Below are 8,098 nucleotides of genomic sequence, written 5' to 3' on the forward strand. Positions count from 1 at the left end.
TTCTTCCAGCCCCCCCATTTCATGTCCCCACCTTGCTCCCCATTGTAAGAAGTGCTGGATTAGGGCTGACCTATATTTCAGTCCCCGGCGGTGTTGGAGTGGCGCAGATCTTTCTCCTGGCTGCACCTCAGCGCCACTCGCCAAACGAGAGAAAATAAAAGATTTTGCTGGATTTAGACGAAGCGATTAAACCTCTTAGAAATCCCATCAAAGAAAGCAGTGATAATGGCTTCTCTGCACAGGATACACGCCGAGGCCAACGGGTCGCCACGCCAAGAAGTGGATGCATTATCACACGCACTCCCGACTGCCACTGAGACCGCGCTGGAGAGGAAAGGGTTACATGACGCAGGAAATGCCCAATTCATGCAAATCTGTATCCATCCATACAATTCATGTGTCATAGAGGCTCAGCATGTGGGTGCAATCCAGGGAGGTCTGCCATTTCCAGGAAGTTATGTTCAGCACCCTACCAGCTCCTCCCACCAGCCATGAGAAGCACCCAGTGGAAAGGTTTTATTTGTAATGTAATTGGTCTGATGATGGGGGGGGGGTCTCCCCCACTGTCGGACAGAGTTGTGTAATTCCCAGTACTGGACGGACAGATATACAACCTTCCTCAGTAGGCTCCATTTTTGTATTTGTATATTTATTTAGCTGTTTGACTGGAGTTTAGCTTCGGAAAAAAAAATTCAATTTGCAGCAGGAATTTTGGATTTTACAAAATTTGCAATTCGATACCCTCGTTCAGCCCCTCGTAAAAGTCCTGCGTGGGATGTTTAATGGTAAGAGGAGCAAATAAATAAAGTGTGATGTACAGAATTAGCTGGAAGGAAAGCTGTGATGTCGGCAGAATGTCGGTGCGCCGAGACTTGTTAGCGGCTAGGAATTGGTACCGAATGTTCTTCAAGTAGCGGCAATCTTCAGCGCTGATGGAAATCCGACGTTTCCATTCCCACCAACAGCCGCTTACATAAAACTCCCTGCTTTGCATTTTCTTCCTACGAGGCGTTTTCACCCGAGTGACTCCGAATCCATAATTCATATCTGGCGGATTGCAAGAATTCTGGAAGAACCACGTGCGCCCTTATCATAAACAGCAACCAGCCAATCAGAGGTCCAGCCTTGTCCATTGATATTCAAGAAGATAAAAGGCTAAGGTTTAAGGAAAGGGTGAAAAACACAAATTATTATTTTCATCCAATTCCAGAGATTTCCTGTTCTGCAGACACAACAGGAAGTGAGAGAAATCCCTGGATGGCTGGTGTCCCCATTGGAAGATTTCCCTTTATGGTGACCACAGACATAGCAATTATTCATTAGATCCTCCAACCCAACTAAAAGACCAAATAGAATCAGAATCCTGAACCACAAATTCAGGGAACTGCGAATATACCCAGCGTCAGGCGATAGTTACTGGGACATGGTATAGATTTTATTCTGATATGGACAGGAGACAATGGATGGGCCCTGGGGCCCCTCTAGGGCCAGGGAAAGGGCCAGAGGGATTACATTTTTCTACTCATCACAATCATTATGTCTGAAATATCTCCTTACCAACAGGGCAAGGAACCAGAAATCTTTGCCACAGAAATTGGGAATCTCACAGGAAAAAGAGGAGTGCAGGCAGCATTCAGGCAGTGTATGGGCAGGGCACAAGGATGGTACAGATGGAGAGCATGCAGTCACTCTGCATTGGAATTTCAGCACACTCAGGGTCCCCACCATTATATGATCACCCACCTGAAAAGATGGTTTGTAGATAAATAATTGGCATTATAAGGAGATTTTGGGCCATGTGATATGGGGGGGGCAGTTTTTTCTTTAGATGGCTATTAAGTGCATTTCCCATTATGGGGGTACTTTGAGCCCCTTCATAAGGTAGTCTCATGTTCACAGAAGGCCCAACAACCCTCCTGGTGTCTTCTATGCCCTCAGTGTGCCATTTAGGATACAATCACTGCTACTGATGATGCCACCATTGCCGGCACCTGTTCAGCATTGGCGATAGATGAATTGTCGCCCTAATCTATTGGTTGCACAATAAGAGTGTTTTTGGGGTATTTTCTGGCACAACAGTCTTTAAATTCTTTCTGTAAATAAAATATCGCCTCGTTAGCTGGGAACATGATGTATACAATTATAATGAACATGTTATATTGTCACAAATGCCCATTTCTGCCCGCGTCCTCACCATCACAATTTTTTCACCCACATATTGTCAAGTCAGCATTGTTTGTTTTGTGGATGGCATTACCTAAATCCCTGGAAGGGTCACCATTAAACCTCACCGCTATCATTCCCATGTCTTTCCGCCATTAAACCTTCAATTTGCCATGGCAAGCTATTCACTGATTGGTTGCTAGAGGTAATTTAGGGGGCATTCCAGGTCTTGTAACAGACATTCATCAATCCTTTTTTTTTTCGCTAATAAGGAAAATTTATTCATCCTTTTTCCAATTTTTCTGCTTGTGGAATCCTGGGATAGGAAGAAAGCAGGATCATACAATCAGGTTGGACAATGAGCACCGCATGTACGTGTGCGTCATTCTGCGCCTCTGTTCCGCCATCTCTGCATTGTGTCTGTTCATTCCTCTGGGTGATTCCTGCGTACAGCGAGACATCTGCTGGACATAAATCTGTTTTATTTTTAACCGCTGATCTGTAAATTATTCAATTATTTTCTAACTTGTTAAAATGGCTGTAAGAATGAGTGCCAGATCCAGCCGTGGCCCGCACCGGGGAAGATAATGGAGTCCGTGGAGACCGCACAGGTCCCACTCACGCCGCCAACTTTCCTGGCGCACAATCCTGGCCTTGGCCCAAGAACGGCGACTGAGCGGAATCTTTCCTAGAAAATACGCCGAGCTTTCCATGCTGTGCCATCCCCGGTCCATCTTCTCCGTATCCAGCCAAGAGCAAGGAAAGAATACGGCGATTTACTGCGTCCGTACCTAATCCATCCTCAATAATCCCCAGCAACTTCTACAGATGGTCAGAGATGATGCTCGTGTGGGAATCAGTAATTGCATCGCACACCTCGGCTACTGAACGCCAAATGCATCAAAACCCTCATCAGCATGCAGATTTGGTGACCTTGACGGACAATTTAGCAGGAAACAAACTGTCAGAAAAATATGTTAATGGAATTTTTAGCATTACAAAGAACAATGTACAGTAACTTATAGCAACTAGTGAAGTAACACCGCAGATTGGATGCTGCAGGATTGTTCGGATGGGTTGCTACAGGTTACCACTTTCTGCAAATCACTGAAAAATCACACATCAATATATTTATATCACACATCAATAAATCATCAATATATTTATATCACAATCAATAAATATCACACATCAATATATAATCAATACATAATCAATATATTCATCACACATCAGATATATTCCTCTAAGTGTTGTGGGCCATGTTCACCTCTTCTCATCCTGATTTTCTTTGTGGGCTTTGGCGTGACTCCAGGCGAGATTCGTTTTCTTTTTCTTCACCTTCTCTGGCCTGTTACTCCGCAATATTCATCTCTTCTCTGCCGCTCACAGCTCAGACATTGCTGTTCTTCTTCTCAGAGAAGAATGAAATAAGAGTTCAGAGAAATGTCAGGATGGAGGGTGAAATGATGGCACTTTCCACGTGAGGTCACAATATTGCTGCCCTTGATTTGTGACAATCTCTGAGGAGGGGCCACTATGGGCCCCATCATACAATTTCCCCTCCCTATTGTCTGTAGCTATTGACTGACTTTTTCCATTTATTCAGATAAAAAATAAGGATGATCACACAATTAATAATGATTTGATATACAATAGCATACATGTAACTATGAATATTCTGTTTGATCTGGTGGAATGACTGGAATGGGGAAATGTATATTTGTGCAGCGTGGGCCTTGAACCCTTGTGCGTCACATCACGATGGTGTGTCAGTGACGTTGTGTTGTTGCAATGTGACAATTTCTTCCGGAATCTTGCTTGCTGCTGCAATATTTCTGTGTATATCATCCTTGTCTATGGTGTGTGAATGCTTGCAGCGATCTCCTTCCACTATTATACAATGTGTGGCACACATCTTCACACCCCAGGAGTAAGATTATGGGGGACCTGCACTGCTCATCACAGCTCGTCTGCTCTGGATTTATTTGCCAGCAGATTATCTTTACATTTATGGAATTAAATTGTCACATCACGGCGTGTTATAATATTATTTGGAGCATGAGAAGGGGCAGAAGACTCCAAATGAGTCACCTGAGTGCACACCTATGGCAGGTGACTGGAATGGGGGAGGACCTGTAATGGAGGAAAAGGCAAAATCGCACAATTATTTAGGGGAATTGTAATGCTGATATGATGCTTTGTCTTCCAAACCTTGCCCCCCATGTTATCGCCCTCCATTTACTCAGCCAGCATGGTGCCGAGCTTACTTCTGGAACATGGTGACATATTGGTGTTCTGCAATTCCAAAGGCAGTGGAAGTTGTCTCACCTAAATCTCCTACAACCTTACCTCCTAACAGATATGATGACAGAAGGCTATAAATGGGAAATATGGGGGCCGCCATTGCTGACTAATTGTCAGAGTTTTGCAATATAATCTCAAAGCAAAGAGCTGCAGATGATAGAAGGAGATGTGTGCTACAGATGATGGTACTTTGCCATCCACACCACACAGATCAGTGTCTGGCACCCTGGGTGGCCCTAATACCCCCGGATTTGTGGAACAAGGTCTCACTTTAACAATGATTCCCAGGGGGACAGAAATGGCAGCAATGATTAATATTAAACAGGATTTATATAGCGCCAACATATTATGCAGCGCTGTACCTTAACGATAGTTTGTTAACTATATATAATGTGCGGTTATTTGTATAATCTGAAGGGTTTCCATGTCCTGGTATTATTATATACTTTTGGGGGGGATATCAAAAAAATGAAGAGGGGACGGTAAAGAGAGGATTGTGGGTGAGGAGGGGTGCGGGGATCACATGCTAATTTTTCTGTGAATTAGGCAGAAGTTGATTTTGTCCTTCATATAATATTTAATATCATTTTACCCGGAGTTCCATGTTTGTTGGAGTTATATCTTCTTCCATGTGTCGGGTGAATCCATTCTGGGATATTTGGTCTGAATGTTGATTTCCAGTGCAATGGTAATTATGGTGTCGGTGTTCATGATTGGTTGAGTAAGGTGCAAACCTTGATTGGCTATAAATTGGAGGACCTGTATGAAGCAATACCTTTTTTTACATTACCTTTTGGAGTTAACTTGGAGAAAACTAAAGCTAGAAATGGCTGCATTGGGGGAAATGATCTGATAATCTCTATAAATAAAGCCATTAGTTACAGAGCGATCACTGGATGGCCACCATTGTGATCCCAGTATAACCAAATTCCCATTTCTGCGTAGGAGGTTACAGGCATCTATCCAGTACAGATGGATGGAAACTTCCAGAATTCTCCGGCAATCTATGGCAGGCAGAGCCAAGTTCTGTGTATTGATGAATAAAAACTCATTATTTAGTGTCAGAGAGCAGAAAGACAACAAGTTCCATCACAATCCATACCGTGAGTCTTCTTCCCCAGAATTAGGACAACTGAATAACACAAGAAAACATTTATTACATCAGAGATCAGAGAGGGCCAATGTGTCCCCCAATGTCACTGCTTCTCATATAATAATCATGTGTCAGAGGCTCCGGGGAAGTGTGACTACCGGCAGGACTGTACATTGCACCAGCAGATTGTTCCTAATGGTTAAGTCAGCTTGTCGGTCCCTCTGGTTCAATGGCTTCAGATCTGGGAAGACGGGGACCGCCTCTGGGTGCTTTGATCCAGGCAGCTCCTTGTTCCCGGGGGCTTTACAGGCAATAAATTAATTAGGGTTCATGTAGCCTGGTGTGTGGGAATACAATATGAAAACTGAAAAGAAAATCTGATCCCAGAGCCGCTGGTTTATAGACCGGATACATCCTAATATGGAGACATTTATCCCACTGTACACCCAGAGCCGCTGGTTTATAGACCGGATACATCCTAATATAGAGACATTTATCCCACTGTACACCCAGAGCCGCCGGTTTATAGACCGGATACATCCTAATATAGAGACATTTAGACGGTGTCAGATTTTAGCTTTTCCCCTCTGTTTCAGTTTTCAGATTTCAGATTCTTTGGGTTTTAGGTTCTTCCGGTTTCAGGTTCTTTGGGTTTTAGGTTCTTCCGGTTTCAGATTCTTCGGGTTTCAGATTCTTCGGGTTTTAGGTTCTTCCGGTTTCAGATTCTTCGGGTTTTAGGTTCTTCCGGTTTCAGATTCTTCGGGTTTCAGATTCTTTGCGTTTAGGTTCTTCCGGTTTCAGATTCTTCGGGTTTCAGATTCTTTGGGTTTTAGGTTCTTCCGGTTTCAGATTCTTCCGGTTTCAGATTCTTCCGGTTTCAGATTCTTCCGGTTTCAGATTCTTCCGGTTTCAGATTCTTCCGGTTTCAGATTCTTCGGGTTTCAGATTCTTTGGGTTTCAGATTCTTCGGGTTTCAGATTCTTTGGGTTTTAGGTTCTTCCGGTTTCAGGTTCCTGGATCGCCTGGTGTTGGCTTCTGCTGCTCTGAGCATTCATAGTCCAGTGAATAGAGAAGCTGTGAGGAGACTACAAGGGCACAGTAAGTCATTGTGAAGCTTTTTTAGGGGCCCCAAGTCTTTGGCTCCTCTGAGGTTCTCCTTCTGTCTCTGCTCAGCATTGTGGCCTTCAGGACACAGTAGAAGAATGGAAATGTTGGATCTTCTGTTCCGTACAGTTGGGCTTTCTGTATTACGCTCTCTTCACCTGGTTGTGCTTTTATATTTTAGCAGCTTTTTGTTGACATGTTTCTTGCGACTGTTCATGCTTTCTCATCTCCGGAATCACGGATGCTTTCACGTGAATGAATGCGCTCTAAATGAAATAGAAGAGGGCAGCAAAGTGGAGAACCGTCCAATAATAAAGCTGAACAGCAGCAAATGAATTATGGAATATGGAGCCACAATTGCTTGACTGTCAAACACTATTAAAGGCTCGCTCCGCCGGCGATACAAATGTTTACACGCTACACATATTTATTTTTCTGGAAGGGGCGGAGAGGTGGCAGCGCTGTCTTCTCTGATCACATGATAAGTTCCGAGGAATGGCAAGGGGGTGCAGGAGATAACCGGCACCATGTATAGAATTAGGATGGAAAGGAAGAGACATATGTTATCAGATGCTCAGCGACCAACCCGCCACACATAGGGGTAGCAGAGCCAGAGCAAGATGGTGGAGTAGATAATCTCATGTATCTCTTGTATGGCTACATTCCAGAAAGGTTTTATGTTGATTCACCAACCAGGCCAATCCCACAAATCATCTATTCCCATTGCAGGCTCACACACCAGGGCTCCGTTCTGTTATTAAAAGTCCCATCTCTACCATTGAGGCAGGGAAAATTGTTTCAGCCAATTAGTGTGCATCTAGTGATGGTTGGGCCATGAAGGGGTCATATAGTCAGATTGGGGGTGTAATGATAATATTGGATGTTATGTTAGGGGCCTTACCACATTGCTTGAAGATCTTTAGGTTCCCTGAGGGGAGTATAACCCCTACTTACACCAATATAATTTTGATTGTAGATTTATAAGAAGTTCCATAAACTGCAGAGCAAAGAAACAAACATAATAAATTCTGAATTAAATAATGATGGACAAGGATTTAAGTCCTAAAAACATAAAACCTGATTTACCCAACCTATAAAATACAGTCAACAGTGGGAGGAACAGATGGACTGCACCACCTCTTAGCCATCAGTCCAGATAATATATAGACTTCTATCCAGAGAGGCGTGTGGACCTCCAACCCGAGGGGCGTATAGACCTCCGTCCGCAGGGCTGTATAGACCTCCATCCGGAGGGGTGTGTAGACCTCCAACCCAAAGGGCGTATCGACCTCCATCCGGAGGGGCATATAGACCTCCATCCTGGGGGGGGGGGGGGCCTCCATCCGGAGGGGCGTGTAGACCTCCATTCGGAGGGGTGTGTAGACCTCTATCCAGAAGGGAGTATAGACCTTCATCCAGAGGGGCGTAAAG

At 44.2% G+C, this 8,098-nt stretch overlaps 1 protein-coding gene across 3 annotated transcripts in view; it reads left to right on the top strand.

Moving 5' to 3' along the window:
• Positions 1-8,098, top strand: part of LOC140341477 (neurotrimin-like) — a 261,202-nt gene that overhangs the window by 118,065 nt on the left and 135,039 nt on the right. The gene's annotated exons all lie outside the window — the stretch shown is intronic.

The sequence above is a fragment of the Pyxicephalus adspersus genome, chromosome 11, assembly GCF_032062135.1.
Source record: "Pyxicephalus adspersus chromosome 11, UCB_Pads_2.0, whole genome shotgun sequence".
Taxonomy (NCBI): domain Eukaryota; kingdom Metazoa; phylum Chordata; class Amphibia; order Anura; family Pyxicephalidae; genus Pyxicephalus; species Pyxicephalus adspersus.